This window comes from Pyxicephalus adspersus, chromosome 8, assembly GCF_032062135.1.
Source record: "Pyxicephalus adspersus chromosome 8, UCB_Pads_2.0, whole genome shotgun sequence".
Classification (NCBI taxonomy): Eukaryota; Metazoa; Chordata; class Amphibia; order Anura; family Pyxicephalidae; genus Pyxicephalus; species Pyxicephalus adspersus.
In genome coordinates, this window is record NC_092865.1 from 24768307 (window position 1) to 24787163 (window position 18857).

General features: G+C 39.8%; 1 long non-coding RNA gene across 1 annotated transcript; it reads right to left on the reverse strand.

Annotated features, from left to right (window-relative positions):
- Nucleotides 1-15360: 15360 nt before the first annotated feature.
- On the reverse strand, nucleotides 15361-18794 carry LOC140336596 (uncharacterized). The gene is made up of 2 exons (XR_011921919.1): nucleotides 18104-18794; nucleotides 15361-17201 (listed from the first exon to the last, which is right to left on the reverse strand). It is a non-coding gene; the product is annotated as an uncharacterized lncRNA (long non-coding RNA).
- Nucleotides 18795-18857: the final 63 nt, after the last annotated feature.

Genomic DNA, 18857 nt, shown 5'->3' on the forward strand with positions numbered 1-18857 from the left:
TTCTGGTAATGCAGCTTTCTTCATAGTTTTAGTTCATTATCCAGTTTGAATGGTGGAATGTACAAAACTGAAAATGTAGATACAGTAGGAAGACACCTTTGGCTAACCCCCACCCACTAAAATTTCATTACTATGGCATCATCAGAACATGAAAAACTCCACCATCAAAACATACTGCCCTGTTACACATTACTGCCCACTTCTAATACTTGAACCCCAACATTCCATTTCTTTGGAATAGGGAGGTGTAGAAAATTGAAAACGTTGGGAACATCTGTGGCTAAAATTGCACAATTTTTTTATGTTTTAATGTTGGCATGCTAATGAAAACTTAGTGGCGTTTATACATCTGTTCCCTACTTGCACCTATATTTTCAGTTTCCTGCACCTCTCCATTCCAATGAAAATGGGGTTCTAAGAACAGAAGCAGAAGGGATAGCATAGTATGACAGTTATAGTTTGGTAAAAGGTAGGTAACAATTTAGGGTCTCCACCCCAATGCTCCTGGCTATGTAAGTGGCCCCTGGGGGTCCCTAATCTGTATTTTCAATTTTGGGCTCAAAAGACTCGCTTTCTTATGAAACAGCAACCCCGATGTTCAATTTTCACAAGTTTTAAACTTGTGACCCACATATCTTTAAATAAATTCAGTTTATTAGTAGCTATATGAGTACCCTAAAAAACTGTCGTTACAACTAACAATTTAGGAGATCTGAAAGATTTAACACAGTGAGTTGTTACGCTGCAGAATATGACAAGCAGACTTTACACACACACTGCTGTCTCACTGTGCTGCCAATGGCAATATTACACATGTACACTCAGGTGGATACATTTCACAGGCAGTTTTTTTGTGCCATAGATGAGGGGAAGGGGGGCCCTAGCCGTCCTGTGCCCATCTGCTAACACATGAATGATGCTCCTAAAGCATCACCATAATAATAGAAAAATGTGTTGCGTTTTTAGAGGACTCCTCCCCTTCTGCCTTTACTGGCATTGTGGTAAAGACTGAAGGGTAAATTTGCAGCCTCCTGGGTTATTTGTGTCACATATGCAAGGTGACTGAGGACTGCTCCTTCTGCACATGCCCGACGTTGGGAATGTATCGTCACACATGCGTAGTGAGATTGGCACTTTTATTTTTTTTTTACATTTTTATAAAGAAAAGTTACCCAATCTAATGCCTGCGCAGTGCAGGTCTGGAAAACAGACAGTGATACAGAAGGAGAGGAACCTGCCCCGAAAAGCTTACAATCTAGTAGGTGGGGGAATTTACACACTATAGGATGGGAGATATGTAGTGGTGGGAAGTAGTGATGGTTTCAAAAGGCAGAAGAAGAGGGTGGGCACTTTTGAAAAAATAGGTTTTGAGTGCTCTTTTAAATGAGCAGAAAATCGGAGCAAGCTGAATGGGATGAGGAAGACCATTCCAGAGAGTTAGGGCAGCTCTAGACAAGTCTTGTATCCGTGCGTGTGATGAGGTTATGAGTGAGGAAGTCATTACTAGGTCATTAGAGGAGCGGAGAGAGCAGCTGGGGGAGTATTTTTTTACCAGGTCACAAATGTAAGTGGGACAATAACTGTGTAGGGATTTGAAGGCAAAGCACAGATGGTTGAATTTGATTCTAAGGTCAAATGGAAGCCAATGGAGAGAACTTCAAAGAGATGCAGCCGAAGAGGAGCGGTGGGAAGGATGGATGAGTCTGGCTGCAGCATTCATGATAGATTGTAGAGGAGAGAGTCGGGTTAGTGGAATACCAGCGGGAAGGATGTTACAGTAGTCCAGACGAGAGATGATAAGAGCATGTACAAGGAGTTTGGTGGTCTCAGGGGACAGGTAGGGGCGGATTTTGGAGATGTTGTGTAGGTGAAAGTGACAGGACCTGTAAATGTTCTGAATATGGCGGTTAACTGAGAGGAAAGAGTCAAAGGTGACATCAAGACAACATGCCTGAGGGGAGGGCCGAATAACAGTGTTGTTAACAGTTAGATATATGTCAGGAGGAGATTTGGAATTTGAGAGGGGGATGATGAAGAGTTTTGTTTTATCCAGGTTGAGCTTCAAAAATCGGTCAGACATCCATGATGAGATGGCTGACAGGCAGCATGAGACCTTATCCAGGACTGAGGGAGACAAGTCAGGGTGAACAGATAGATTTGAGTGTCATCAGCATACAGATGGTACTGTAAGCCAAAGGAGGATATGAGACTACCGAGAGAGGAGGTGTACAGAGAAAAGAGAACCGGTCCAAGGACTGACCCTTGGGGAACACCAACAAGGAAGGAGAGTGGGCGAGGAGGAGTTACCATTGAAAGGAGCAGTCAGACAGATAGGAAGCAAACCAAGAGAGAGCAGTGTCACAGATACCAATGGAGTGCATGATTTGTATAGAAGGGGGGTGATCAACAGTGTCAAAGCAGAGGAAAGATCAAGGAGAAGGAGCAGGGAAAAGTTGCCTTGAGACTTAGCTCTGATGAGGTCATTGGCCACTTTAGTAAGGGCTGTTTCAGTGGAGTGGGCAGCTCTAAAACCATACTGGAGAAGGTCAAGGAGAGAGTTGGTGCTCAGGTAATCGGTGAGTCTTTTGTAGACAAGGCGTTCAAGAAGTTTGGAGACATATGGGAGGTGGGAGATAGGACGGTAGTTAGAGGGTAGGGAGGGATCCAGTCAGGGTTTTTCAGAATAGGGAGAATTATGGCATGTTTGAAAGCTGAGGGGTATTTACCAGTAGAAAGGGAGAGGTTGAATAGTTTGGTTAGGGCAGGGGCCAGGGTGGAGGAATGGGCACGGAGTAGATCAGAGGGAATTGGGTCAAGTGGACAGGTAGTAGATGTGGAGAGAAGAAAATAGACTTCGTCCACAGTAACAGGGCTGAGGGAGTTTAGTGATGATTTACAGGTGGAAGCGGTGGGTATGGTTGGAGTGGCCCGGTGAGCAGACACATCATGTCTGATTTTGTCTATTTTATCTCTAAAGTAGGTGGCAATGTCTTGGGCAGAGAAGGATGTTGTGGGGGGAGCAGGTGTGGGGTTTAGGATGGAGTCAATTGAAGAGAAGAGTTTGTGTGGGTTGGAAGCTTGAGAGGAAATGACTGCAGAGAAATAATTTTGCTTGGTGACAGTGAGCTCTGTGTTAAAGCTTTGTAGCTTGGTTTTGGAGTCCATGAAGTCAGCACTGAAGTCAGATTTTCTCCACTTGCGCTCGGCTGCACAAACTATCTTTTGTAGCTGTTTGGTGTGATTGTTGTGCCAGGGCGGGGTTAGCGGAAGGTGGCAGGAGCTACTTTATCTAAAGTCAAGGAAAGAGAGTGGTTTAACATGGTGGCAGCTTCATCTGGGGAGGTGATTTTGGAGAGGGCAGGGGTTAGGGACGCAAGGCAGTTTGAGAAAAGGTTGTGGTCAGGGTAATGGATATCTCTCTGCCATCAACCAGGTCTGGGATGTGGCAAGGGAGAGCAGGAGTTCGATAGGTTGAGGGTGATAAGGTTGTGATCAGAAGGGCAATAAATATCAATGTTCACTCAGCTGGAACTAAGGGATAGTGAACAGATAAGTCTATGAGGAGATTAAAGTTGATGCAATAAATTCATCTACAATGGGAGACGTACCATATACAATTAGATGAGGGTTGCAGGGGAAAACAATTGCATACCCAGGGCTGAGATTTGGCAGAATTGGAGACGTACCATAAACAATCACATGAGGGTGCAGGGGAAAACAATTGCATGCACAGGGCTGACATTTGGCAGAATTGGAGACGTAGCATATACATTTAAATGAGGGTTGCAGGGGAAAACAATTGCATACACAGGGCTGAGTTTTATCTAGATCTAGTGTTAGGATGTGATATCTGAAGTTAGGCTGAACTCACTTTGGCAGTAGGGTTACATTTAAAGCGTTTACCCCTCACTTTCCTCCCGCCAGGAACCACTTCTGCTTGAAAAAATGCTAGGCCTGAAAAAGCCCAGCACTTACCACCTGTTACCAATCCCAGGTACCTATCAGTTGCCAAATGGTCACTCAGGACGGGAAAATGGCACAATTTTTTAAATGTAAACTAAGCCTAACTTGTTACACCACATTGATTAAACTATTAAACATGGAACACTAGAAAGTTGGATCAAAATAAACTGGACTTTTGGGGCATAATTTAAAAAAATTGAAAATTGGGCATACTAATAAGCCAGGCATTAGAAAGTTGGAACAAAGTATAGTGGGCAGGTAGAACACTGACACAATATTAGGGGTTACTGGATACCTATGGCATGAATAACTAGGACTACTAAATTTGCTATCTTGCCCCACCCTGTTTGTTACCACCCAGCTACATCTCCCCACCACCCGGCTGAAAAACTTTTATGGGGAGAATACTAATTTTTAATTGTTTGAGATTCCTGATCCCACCATACAGCAGTCCACAATATAGCACACAGAAGTGGGGACAGTATGACATGGTAGAATGCAATACAACACACACCTATGGGTGGGACAATGAGAAAGGTGTGTAACATTCATAGTATCTGTATGACATATACTTAAAGTTTATTTATTTACCATTTTTTTATATTTTTTCAGATAGGAGGACCTATATCAATCCCAGCAACTTTTTTTTAAAACTTTGCTCATATTTATGCAATACATGTTTCCCAGTAGACTGAGCCCAAGGTAATAGATGGCAACTGTGGCATTTGGAAGAATGGCGCTTCTCTGTATCTGTTCTTATTTATCAGCTGGTAGATTTCTTACCTTAAAAAATGTGAAGCACAGGTTATATTTAAAGAGACTTTGTGCCTAATCAGAACCAAGTGAAAGGTGAAACTGTGACAGGGAAATTACCTCCAACCTATTTTGTGTGTGTTTATATTAAAAGCTTAACATTACATTACTCTTCGCTTTAGTCTAAAATTGTTTTAAGTTTCTTTGTTTGACCCTGTTGTTCTGTGGTCAGTTAAAAGGAAGTGAACTCTGGAAGCTGTGCCCAAAAAAAGTAGAGGGCACAAGAAAAGTCACCAGTATTGTCTGTGGTCTCGCTACAACCCATCTTTTCCCAATTACTGGCTTTCCAATCTTTGTTCTGTGTCAATGTGTAAGTGGCCATCTATACAGAGGCTTGGTTTTGCTTTTATATGTCCAAGCATCCAGCATAAAGAACAGTAAGCAGCACTAGTTATATTGCCAAACGTCACTCCTCATCCATTGAAACTAGCAATGCAGTGCCATAGATTCACACTGTCGATCAATGGCTCCCCAAGTTGCAGGCTTCTATGTGCTTGGGCACCCTTACATACAGGAGTGTACTGCTATTTAAGGATACTACTAAGGCACTAACAGGTTTAAATGTTCCCTATAACATGGAATCTCTACTTCTTGAGATCTGGTTCACTTTAAGAAAAGCTGAAGACTGCTTTACAAATCTGTTTACTTTGTATTGATTGAATGCTTGGCAGAATTGCAAGATTTGTGTTCCAAAAAAAGCATCGAATAAAAAAGAAAATAAATGTCTAATTACTTTTTTCCAGGTATAGGACATGACTATGAAGGTGATGTTGATGTCAACAGGACAGACACTGTTAAAAAAGACAAGACGTTGTCAAGTCAAGGTGAGAGCTTGAAAGATTGGACTAGTTTTAGAGATGGTGTGGCCAGCAAGCAGGGTCTTACGTAGTTTGCAAACAATGGTGGCCAGAAGCAGCTTGCTTACAGCAAAGTGCTTTTGTATGTGCCATGCAGCAGTAAACAATAATCTTGAGTAAATTTAACCCATCCCATTGACAAGTTTTAATAGGCTTCAGGGTCAAAGCCCTATTGACTTTGTATACTGGTATATAGAAAGTGCAGTTGTATTGGAATGATTCTGGTAATGCAGCTTTCTTCATAATTTAAGTGTTTTAGTTCATTACCAGACTTGCTGGTTTGTCACATTACATAGTTACATAGTAAAAAAGACATCCAGTCCACAAAGTTCAAACACTAGGGAAATAAACATGTCCCAAATTTAAAACCTTATGGACATGGTTGATCCAGATGAAGGCACAAAACACTGGTACAATTTGCTCCAACGGGGGAAAAAAATTCCTTCCTGATTCCATGAGGCAATCGGATGTTCCCTGGATCAACAGTCTCTGTATCTTTACTTTAAAAAAATGCAATACCCAGTTATATTCTGTGCTTTTTCTCAAAGCAATCTATAGTAGTTGCTAAAAACTACTTCCTGACAAAGCCAATTCCACATTTTTACAGACCTTACAGTGAAGAATCCCTTCCTTATCCGGAGCTTAAACTTCCTTTCCTCCAAACACCAAGAGTGCCCTCTTGTCCTTTGTACCAATTTTAACATGAATAATTGGGAGGAGAGTTCTCTTTGTGTCCCATTTATATATTTATACAGGGTGTTCATATCCCCTCCTATCTTTCTCTTCTCATGGGAGAATAGATACAGTTCAGCTAATCTCTCTTCATAACTGAGCTCCTCCATTTATTAGTTTAGTTGCCCTGTTCTGCACTCTCTCCAATTCCACAATGTCCTTTTTGTGAACTGGTGACCAAAACAGGACTGCATATTTCAGATGTGGTCTGACCAATGCTTTGTACAGGGGCAGGATTATGTCTTGATCTCTGCAGACTATTCCTCTTTTAACACAAGAAAGTACTTTACTAGCTTTAGATATTGCAGCTTGGCATTGCATGCTATTAGTAAGTTTATGATCTACCAGAACCCCCAGATCCTTTTCTATCTCTGACTTCCCCAAATGAATTCCCCCTAGACAGTATGAAGTATGTATTTTTTCTTTATCATTAAATGGGCTAAGCTCCTCCCCTCTTCTGAGTATTGCCAGAGAATGAAGAACAGTGTAAGTGTGTTCTGGATTGGTTAACATATACTTAAGTTTATTTATTTTACATTTTTTGTTATGTTTTCTAGATGATGATTTGCGTCGACCACCCATTAGGCAATCTAGAGGTACATTGCACATAAGAACAAACAATGATGATGTGAAGCTTTGTTTCTTACAAATTCTGCTGATTCTTTCTTTACTTGTATCTAGTTAGTTTATGAAGATTTACATTCTACAGCTTTTAGTATTATTTGTTACTTTCTAATTATATCTATATAACACTGGTGTTTTTATATGGCTCAGTGTGTGTGTGTGTGTGGTGGGGGGGCTTTCTATAGTTGAAGAGTGCGGCTTTAGATTGGGGGACTGGTGTCTGGAAGTACTGGACCAGGGTCTTACTAATGTACATCTTTCCTACTGGAAAATATTAATAATAATATTCTGATCTGTGAGAATTAAAGAATATGAGTTGAGCTCATTAGGAGGACCTGTATCAATCCCAGCAACATTTTATTTTTATCATTGCTCCTATCTACCCAATACTTGTTATCCAGTAGGCTGAGCCCAAGGTAACAGATGGCAACGTTGGCGTTTGAAATAATTGAACTTCTCAGTCTCAACAAGAAAATATAGTGGAACAAAGTATAGTGGGCAGGTAAAACACGAACACAATATTAGGGGTTACTGGATACCTATGGCATGAATAACTGGGAGTACTAAATTTGCTGTCTTGCCCCACCCACTTTGTTACCACCCAGCTACATCTCCCCACCACCCAGCTGAAAAACTTTTATGGGGAGAATACTACTTTTTAATTGTTTGAGATTCCTGATCCCACTTTACAGCAGTCCACAATATAACACACAGAAGTGGGGACAGTATGACATGTAGAATGCAATACAACACATGCCTATGGGTGGGACAATGAGAAAGGTGTGTAACATTCATAGTATTAGTATGACATATACTTAAAGTTTATTTATTTACCATTTTTTAAATGTTTTTCAGATGATTGATTTGCGTCCCTGTGACAGGGAAATTACCTCCAACCTATTTTGTGTGTTTTTACATTAAAAGCTTAACATTACATTACTCTTCGCTTTATTCTAAAATTGTTTTAAGTTTCTTTGTTTCACCCTGTTGTTCTGTGGTCAGTTAAAAGGAACTGAACTCTGAAAGCTGTGCCCAAAAAAAGTAGAGGGCACAAGAAAAGTCACCAGTATTGTCTGTGGTCTCGCTACAACCCATCTTTTCCCAATTACTGGCTTTCCAATTTTGTTCTGTGTCAATGTGTAAGTGGCCATCTATACAGAGGCTTGGTTTTGCTTTTATATGTCCAAGCATCCAGCATAAAGAACAGTAAGCAGCACTAGTTATATTGCCAAATGTCACTCCTCATCCAATTAAACTAGCAATGCAGTGCCATAGATTCACACTGTCGATCAATAGCTCCTCAAGTTGCAGGCTTCTATGTGCTTGGGGACCCTTACATACAGGAAAGTGTACTGCTATTTAAGGATACTACTAAGGCACTAACAGGTTTAAATGTTCCCTATAACATGGAATCTCTACTTCTTGAGATCTGGTTCACTTTAAGAAAAGCTGAAGACTGCTTTACAAATCTGTTTACTTTGTATTGATTGAATGCTTGGCAGAATTGCAAGATTTGTGTTCCAAAAAAAGCATCGAATAAAAAAGAAAATAAATGTCTAATTACTTTTTTCCAGGTATAGGACATGACTATGAAGGTGATGTTGATGTCAACAGGACAGACACTGTTAAAAAAGACAAGACGTTGTCAAGTCAAGGTGAGAGCTTGAAAGATTGGACTAGTTTTAGAGATGGTGTGGCCAGCAAGCAGGGTCTTACGTAGTTTGCAAACAATGGTGGCCAGAAGCAGCTTGCTTACAGCAAAGTGCTTTTGTATGTGCCATGCAGCAGTAAACAATAATCTTGAGTAAATTTAACCCATCCCATTGACAAGTTTTAATAGGCTTCAGGGTCAAAGCCCTATTGACTTTGTATACTGGTATATAGAAAGTGCAGTTGTATTGGAATGATTCTGGTAATGCAGCTTTCTTCATAATTTAAGTGTTTTAGTTCATTACCAGACTTGCTGGTTTGTCACATTACATAGTTACATAGTAAAAAAGACATCCAGTCCACAAAGTTCAAACACTAGGGAAATAAACATGTCCCAAATTTAAAACCTTATGGACATGGTTGATCCAGATGAAGGCAAAAAACACTGGTACAATTTGCTCCAACGGGAAAAAAATTCCTTCCTGATTCCATGAGGCAATCAGATGTTCCCTGGATCAACAGTCTCTGTATCTTTACTTTAAAAAAATGCAATACCCAGTTATATTCTGTGCTTTTTCTCAAAGCAATCTATAGTAGTTGCTGAAACTACTTCCTGACAAAGCCAATTCCACATTTTTACAGACCTTACATTGAAGAATCCCTTCCTTATCCGGAGCTTAAACTTCCTTTCCTCCAAACACCAAGAGTGCCCTTTTGTCCTTTGTAACGATTTTAACATGAATAATTGGGAGGAGAGTTCTCTTTGTGTCCCATTTATATATTTATACAGGGTGATCATATCCCCTCTTATCTTTCTCTTCTCATGGGAGAATAGATACAGTTCAGCTAATCTCTCTTCATAACTGAGCTCCTCGATTTATTAGTTTAGTTGCCCTGTTCTGCACTCTCTCCAATTCCACAATGTCCTTTTTGTGAACTGGTGACCAAAACAGGACTGCATATTTCAGATGTGGTCTGACCAATGCTTTGTACAGGGGCAGGATTATGTCTTGATCTCTGCAGACTATTCCTCTTTTGTTACAAGACAGAATTTTGCTAGCTTTAGATATTGCAGCTTGGCATTGCATGCTATTAGTAAGTTTATGATCTACCAGAACCCCCAGATCCTTTTCTATCTCTGACTTCCCCAGATGAGTTCCCCCTAGACAGTATGAAGTATTGAAGTAAAACACTGACACGATATTAGGAAGCATCGAATAAAAAAGAAAATAATGTCTAATTACTTTTTTCCAGGTATAGGACATGACTATGAAGGTGATGTTGATGTCAACAGGACAGACACTGTTAAAAAAGACATGACGTTGTCAAGCCAAGGTGACAGCTTGAAAGATTGGACTAGTTTTAGAGATGGTGTGGCCAGCAAGCAGGGTCTTACGTAGTTTGCAAACAATGGTGGCCAGAAGCAGCTTGCTTCCAGCAAAGTGCTTTTGTATGTGCCATGCAACAGTAAACAATAATCCTGAGTAAATTTAACCCATCACATTGACAAGTTTTATTAGGCTTCAGGGTCAAAGCCCTATTGACTTTGTATACTGGTATATAGAAAAAGTGCAATTGTATTGGAATGATTCTGGTAATTCAGCTTTCTTTATAATTTAAGTGTTTTAGTTCATTATCAGATTTGCTGGTTTGTCACATTACATAGTTACATAGTAAGTGAAATTGAAAAAAGACATCAAGTCCACCAAGTTCAAAAACTAGGGAAATAAACATGTCCCAAATTTAAAACCTTTAAATCCCTTCCTTATCCGGAGCTTAAACTTCCTTTCCTCCAAACACCAAGAGTGCCCTCTTGTCCTTGTCCTGTAACAATTTTAACATGAATAATTGGGAAGAGAGTTCTCTATGTGGACCATTTATATATTTATACAGGGTGATCATATCCCCCCTTATCTTTCTCTTCTCATGGGAGAATAGATACAGTTCAGCTAATCTCTCTTCATAACTGAGCTCCTCCATTTATTAGTTTAGTTGCCCTTTTCTGCACTCTCTCCAATACCAAAATGTCCTTTTTGTGAACTGGTGACCAAAACCGGACTGCATATTTCAGATGTGGTCCGACCAATGCTTTGTACAGGGGCAGGATTATGTCTTGATCTCTGCAGACTATTCCTCTTTTATTACAAGAAAGAACTTTGCTAGCTTTAGATATTGCAGCTTGGCATTGCATGCTATTAGTAAGTTTATGATCTACCAGAACCCCCAGATCCTTTTCTATCTCTGACTTCCCCAGATGAATTCCCCCTAGAATGTATGAAGCATGCATGTTGTTTGCCCCTATGTTCATAACTTTATATTTATCAATATGAAATGTCATTTGCTACTTGGCTGCCCAATCAAACAGTACATTCAGGTCTGATTATAGACATCCTGTATGGACTTATCTCCATTACATTGTTTGGTGTCATCTGCAAACACAGAAATGGTACTTTTAATCCCAAACTCTTAATAATTTATAAAGATGTTAAACAGTAAAGGTCCCAACACTGAACCCTGGGGTACACCACTAATAACCTTAGACCATTCCGAGCGTGAATCATTAATCCCTACTCTCTGGATGCGGTCTTTAAGTGGGTTTTCTATCCATTTGGGGATTGACATTTCTAAACCTAGTGACCCTAACTTGCATATTAACAGTCAGTGATGTACAGTGTCAAATATTTAGGCAAACTCCAAGTACACTATATGAACTGCTATTCCACTGTCTACCTGTTTACTTACCCCCTCATAAAAAGAGACTAAATTTGTTTGACAAGTTTGGGCTTTCTTCAATCTATTATTTAGATTATTTTCTTGGATGCTTTGAAATAACTCTATGAGAGTTATACTTTAGTTCTCAGGGATAGTATATATTTTATCAGTATTACATCCTTACCTGCAGTATTATCTTTATATATTGTAGAAAAAGATGATCATAATTATGGTTATAACGATAATGGAGATGAGCGAGATATTGAAAAAGAGAAACACGAAGAACAACAATACTTCTGCATCTTACAGTAATTTTTCTTTAAGAAAAGGTATGTGCTTGTTTAGTACATTTAATGGAGGTTTATGCCTCACCCACAGAGAGGAAACCTTACCTAGGTTTCCAGATGGAAGAGTTATCTAGCAAAATGTAGCTGGAAACCAATTAGTGCCAATTGAAGCAACACGCATTATGTGAATTTCAAAGATAGTACATTCATTTTACTGTGATATTCTCATAATTTGAAAATACCGCTATTATTAATACTGCGTTGTAGATGTTAGGAGACACTTATCTAGCCGGTGAAACTGCACTGTGTGCCACAGCAGTATATTATGCCCTGCCTATTCCGCAGATGCCATTCTTTGCTCACAGAAGTCCTGGGGCAACTGTGTGCTGGGAGGCGCAACTAGTCTCCCAAAGGCTGAGCGAGGGCTTTCTTTAGGCAAAGAGTGCTTTAAATTGGGGGACTGGGTTCTGGGGGGTACTGGTGCTGGACTAGGGTCTTACTAAATTACATCTTCCCTTTCCCATCAAATCTTTAAAAGGACTTAATGGGAGGATGGGGGGAGACTTTTGCTGGTATGAAGAGCAGCTCCCTAAGACTTGTCTTTAAAACGTTAAAAACCTTTCCAGGAAAACTGTGGAGAGGCGGATTTTGTCTTAATTCTTTGATGGGTCATTGGCTTTAAGGGATTGCTTAAGTCCAGTTTTGAGGCGCTGAGATTAAGTACCTTGGATAGAATTCTCATGAAGTTTAGGGACCTCACTTGGCTGGCAATTCACAGTAAACTTTACTTGTGGATTTATCAGCACCGGCCCTCAAGAGACTGTGTGCGCTTGAGACCAGAATGTAGACAATCGACCATGGAGTACTTTCTGCTCTAACGCCCCATCAATGTTGAAATTTAAAAAAAGGTGGGGAGGGCTCTAGAACAGTGGTCGCCAACTTTTTCGGTCCCGCGGACCACTAAAATTACTGGCTCCCGACCGCGCATGCGCAAAGTGTCACTTAAAGGGGTAGATACCACCCTCATAGAGATGTCATTATGCCGTAACCCCGCCCACTCTCCCATCGCAGTCCTGAGCCTGCGATGGGAGAGTGGGCTGGTTGTGTCCAGGGACACAGCCCGCCCACTTCCCTGAGCCTGGAATTTGTACAGGGGACGTGGTCCACTGTTCTGGCTGGTCTGATATTACACTTATGCATGCATGCGTAAAAAAATCCTTCATGCATGCGGGTATGCATGCGTAAAAAAATCCTTCCTGTCGAGGTGATGGTGAATGATATTCTGCATGTGGTGTGGAATATTTGAGATCTTGAGAAGCGTAGAATAGTGGATAGAGTCTGGATGAGGCCATGGAGGAACATTAGGTCTTCCTTCGGTGTTCTTCCCTTTTCAGTATGAGCAGCTTTCTCTGTCTGTCCTTTATGCTCTTCTTAGATTTTGTTACATGGATTTTTTTTTTTAAAAAGGGCTACATACATGCTTAGTATGTTGGATAGGCTTTTTTTTTCATGTAAAAATACATCATTTTATCTTTGCTGGGCATTTTTTGGCATATGGCCTGTGATCATGAGTTTAGAGTTTTGCATAAAAGCCTGATATTTATTTATTTATTTATTTTTTGCATATACTGTTTCCTAAATATTGTTTTGTTTATTTGTAAATGTTTTTGCGTTTGCAGGATTCCAGTAAAAACAAAATTTACAATCTAAGAAGAGAGGGAACCAGCACACAATGGGAGGGGAATATAAAATGGTGGGAAGTAGTGAGGGTTTTGGGAGACAGAAGAAGACGGGTAGGCGAGTTTGAAAATATGAGTTTTAAGGGCTCTTTTAAATGAGCAGAAAGTAGGAGCAAGCTGAATAGGATGAGGAAGACCAATCCAGAGAGTTGGGGCAGCTCTAGAAAAGTCCTGGAGCTGTGTGTGTGACGATGTTATAAGTGAGGAAGTCATTAGTAGGTCACTGGGGAGAGCGGCTAGGGAGTATTTTTTTTTTTTTTTTTTTTTACCAGGTCAAAAAGTAAGTGGGCCAAGAACTGTGGAGGGATTTGAAGGCAAAGCACATGAGCTGGAATTTGAATCTAAAGTGAAATGGAAGCCAATGAAGAGAACTACAAAAAGATGTAGCAGAAGGAGTAGTGGGAAGGATGGATAAGTCTGGCTGCAGCATTCATAATAGATTGTAGATGAGAGAATCAATTTAGTCGATTCCAAAGAGGAGGATTTACAGTAGTCCAGACCAGAAATGACAGGAGCGTGTACAGTTTGAATACATTTATTCAGAAATATTAAAAACAATATAAAATTATAACAAAGCAAATGTACATATCATTAGGCTTAAGGTCACATTCAAAGTTGTCAACCTTTTTTCCACTGATGTTTTTTTATAAATTCTGACCCATTCTATGGAAAACCCACTTCTTCAGGCAATATATTTTATATACAAACACCATATACAACTAAAGAAAATAGAAAAAAAAAGACAAAAATAAATAATCACAATATTTGTATAGTTTCATCCATGAGAATTTTGAGCAGTATTCTCAAAACCACAGAAGAAAAAAACAATCATATTTACTCTTTAGTTGTCCATGTAGGGCCAGATACCCTACCCTACCTTTCAAATAAGTAGCAAAAGTAAGACTATTATTCGACTGGGAAGGAGAGACATGTGCATCCGAAGGGACAACCCACAGACATCCAACATCAATGGTTCATGGACCTGTATTTTAGATCAATATTTCATAACTGTCAAAAGGGTATTCCTGAACCCTAATGTTTACATTCATCAGAAAATGCTGGATAAGTAAACCACTATTGGTGCATATTCCAAACCAATTATCTGAAAATACAATGTCCAAGGTCTTTGGAAAACTGCTTACGTATATACAGATTGTGGGGGTAAATTCAAATTTTCCATAGTAAAGGGTGTTTTTACGAATTGTAAAAACACAGCTCATCAAGTAAAAAGGGCATTTTTTAAATGTCTTTAAAAAAATAAAAAAATGACTATGCCCATCTTCTATTGTCTTTACTGCCACAGCAGTAAGTGCAAAGCATCCTAGGGAGTGGAAAGTGCAAATGGGAGTGCAAAGCATCCTAGGATAAGTATGTTACGTTACCTGCACAGTTGAAATCAGGTGACGTAGTCAGAAGACAGGAGAAGAAAAAAGATGGCAGTGCACAGCACTTCCTGCACGCCAGGACCAAACAGGAAACCAGGACTATGCAGGACCATATGGAAGAAAGCTCCAGATGTATCTGCGGAAGTAAAGTGATTTTTCTTTGTTTTTACTTTAGTTCCACTTTAGGAGCCCAGGTCACATTTGCAGCAAGCGTTGGTGCGTTGCAGTGCCAATTCTGAATTGCATCTCATCTTACCTCTCAGTGGTTTATTAAACTGCGTGAAGCAATGTGAAACTGCATCATATGTACCATGCATTGCAGATGTATATAAAGCTGCTGCATGGTAGAAATCCTATGCTGATCGTTGGGATTCTTGATCCCACTATACAGCAGTGCACAATACAGCACACACAGGTAGGGACAGTAATGAATACAATATAACACACATAGGTGGGGACTATAAAAAATACATTACAACACACACCTATGAGTGGGGCATCAAGGAAGTTTGTAACATTAAAGTTGAAGTGTTGACCAAGCATGTAGAACAGTGTGTTTTCTAGATTGTATAACATATACTTGAAGTTTGTTTGACATATATTTTTTTTTTTTTTTTTTTTATCTTTTCCAGATGATGATTTGCATCGACCACCCATTAGGCGATCTAGAAGCAGTAAATAGCACATGAGAACAATGATGGTGTGAACCTTTGTTCCTTACAAATTCTGCTGATTCTTTATTTACTTTTATCAAGTTAGTTTATGAAGGTTTACATTCTACAGCTTTTACTATTGTTACTTTCTACATATATGTATATAACACTTATAGGGTTCTTATAGGGCTGAGCAGGGTCCTTCTATAGTTGAAGAGTGTGGCTTTAGATTGGGGGACTGGGGTCTGGGGAGTACAGGTGCTGGACCAGGGCCTTACTAAATTCCATATTTCCTATTGGAAACCTTTAAAAGGACTAAATGGGAGGATGGGGGAGACTTTAGCAGTTATGAAGTGCAGCTCCCCAAGATATGTCTTCACCAGTTATATCTTTATTCTAGAGATCTGAAACAAACACCCCTCATACTCTCAGCATTATAGAAACCAGTGAGAACACTTTTATGGCTATTAAAAGTTTTTAGAGAGGTGGATGGTTCATATAGTCTTAGTTTAGCCTCCCACTACAGTGCTGGCATCCATAAGAAATGGATGCACCCCTCAACCTATCATACATACCTCATATGTGCCCTCATGCATACCTGTACTGCAGAGAAAAGGGGTGAATCTTACCAGGTCAATTTGGGAGCACGAAGCAGTCTGATCAAACATGGACTGTTACGTACTGCACCATCCAGGCATATTTGCACTCACTGTTTATATAACGGAAAAGTAATACTATGAAAATTATGTATTTATTTTAAACAATGTTTATCAATGTGAATATCCATTTCTATTAATTTAGTTTCTATACAATATATCCGTTTGGAAACATTATCAACATTCTCAAAAGGAAATGTGCCATGAACCCACACGGTTTACTGTAAAAATAAAATAAAAAAATGGTGTAAATGTGAGTTTATTCTCTATTTGGATTTTTTATTTTTTTGTGTTATAATTTTATGAAATTAGTGCAACTTGTTTATTTCCTATTATTTTGCAAGTTGATTACACTCTAGACTGCATCATGAAATGAGCTGCATCATACCTTTTACTGTTTTTGTTTTCTGAAGCATATTTAGTGCAGAAGAGATACCACCTCTCCCTTCTGCAATAAACAACCTGTCTGCTTTCATTTTTTTTTCTAGTTAAACTCAATTTCACCTTATTTATCCCGTATTAGGTTTATATATTTTTTTTATATTTAGCTGTAATTTGCCAAGTAATGTGATTAGTTTATGGTAAACATTACACAAATCAACAGAGGTGTTTCAGTGTTGCACTGCTAAACATTGGCCTGTGCTCAGTTCTCCCCTCCTATTACAGCAAGCTTGTGTCAAGAGAAGTATGAAAGCTGCCTTGGCTCATTTTTTTTTTTTTGTTGAAAATACCAGACCCTAGCTTAAACAGTTTCTACTGGGACCAAAAGAGATGTCCCTGACTGAAAAGACTTAAGGTGTATGTAAAGTCCAAAAAATTTTTGAGGTTAAGATAGAGCAAGATGCCATCAGCCTCTGCAATCACAACATGTAGACTTTGAGCCTAGACTAGAAGAAGATGGAAGCACCAATGCCAAGGGGGAGTGTGTAAATCACAGGGTGTTTTTGATGGTGCCCCTCAAAAGCACCCTCGTTCCCTCTGCATTCCAAGTCCAGTAGATCCTGCACTGTCCTGGCTTCCTTCTTCTTTCTGGAGTGAACTGGCAAGCGGGCATTGCTATCTTCTCCCAGGTTCTTCTCACATGACCTGATCCGACACTGCGCAGACACAAGATCTGGTGACATGTCTTCCTGAAAATATAAAGATCAGATTTTTTTTTTTTAAACGTTTCAGGAAATTTATGCACATGCTTGATTTTGTCATAGAAGCAGCCTGAAGGCTCCTGGATAAAGTGACGTTTGTACTCCAGGAGGCTGCTGGTTTCTTCTTTAGGCAAAAACTATGCCAACAACCAACCTGGAACATAAGACAAGTACAACTCAAATGTAGTAAAAAAAAAAAAAATAATACAAGAATACAAAACATTTTTTTTGTGTAAAACAATACTCACATATTCATACAAACATTTAGCATGATCACAATCATTTTCTATGCGTTTCGTGGAATTCCACTTCTTTAGTAACAGACTGAGATCCACAAAATTCCCATATATTCCTTAAGTTCAACAGTGCAGCACCTCCCATCAGTCTTGACTGAATGGGAGAGCAGAGCCTCCCGGGCTACCTATGTCACACATCCTGGGAGGCTCTGGGTGCTACTTCTGCACATGCCCTAATCTCAGAAATGGCATTGGAAGGAGATGGCGATCTCACACAAGCGCAGTGAGATCGGCTCCTTTTTTTCCCCCTTTACAGCGGGAAACGCTACCCGATCTCACACCTGTGCAGTGTGAGATTGGGTTACATGCCAAGAAGACTCATAAAGAAGAAGGAAGAATGAAGATGGCGGCGTCTGGTGCGCCGGGATGAAGAGGAATCCCAGGATGTTGCGGGACCTGATCGGGCAAAGGACTGGTGCTATCGATGGGCCTGCGGGATTAAAGGTGTAATTTTTTTCGTATTTGATTCCACTTTAACCCCCTGAGCGGTAACCCCGAGTGTGACTTGGGGAAGAAAAAAAATGTGCTAAAAGCAGCATGCCCGAGTCACACTCGGGGTAGGTAAACCTATGGGAAGTAATAGTAAATCATTACTTATCTGATCCGCCAGCATCCTGCGTCTTCCTTCTAAGCGATGTCCGTCATCTTGCTTCATCTAGTCGTCTTCCTCTGCACTTGATGAGTCACCGGGGTGTTCCCGGTGACGTCGGTGCGTGAGGACGTTGCCGGCGGGAAATTCAGATCCATTTGTATTGCATTCAATACAAAATAACCATATTAAATGCAATACAGTGGATATATATGTGTAAAAGTAGTACATTGTCTTTCATGAACATTTATTTTACATTATAATATAATAGTATGAGTATATTATTTATTAATGTCAAAATAAATTGAATATAAAAAAAATAAATTTCATTTATTTTATTTATAATTTATTTTTATATGATTTTCAAAGTTTCAAACTTTATTATACTCATACTAATATATCATACTGTAAAATAAATTTTCATGAAAAACAATGTACCAGTTTTAGACATGTAAATCCAGACAGAATGAACCACCCAGGGGTTTAGGAACCAGCAATGCAGTGACCGAGCAGCAAGGTGCCAGCTAGTGGGAGCCCTGTAGGTTTGCTAGAACCTACAATAGGCCCAAACTTCAGGTATTTGTTTTTTTTTTCTCAGGCACACATATAGCTGGAATAAACACTAGCTTAAAATTGACTGGTTCTATATTCATCCCCTTGTCTGTAACATCCAGACTGCCTCTTATTCCCAGACCGGTCCCCTCCACACATCGGTCTGCACAGGGGAGTAGTCACAGCGCCATAAGGCCAACCCACAGG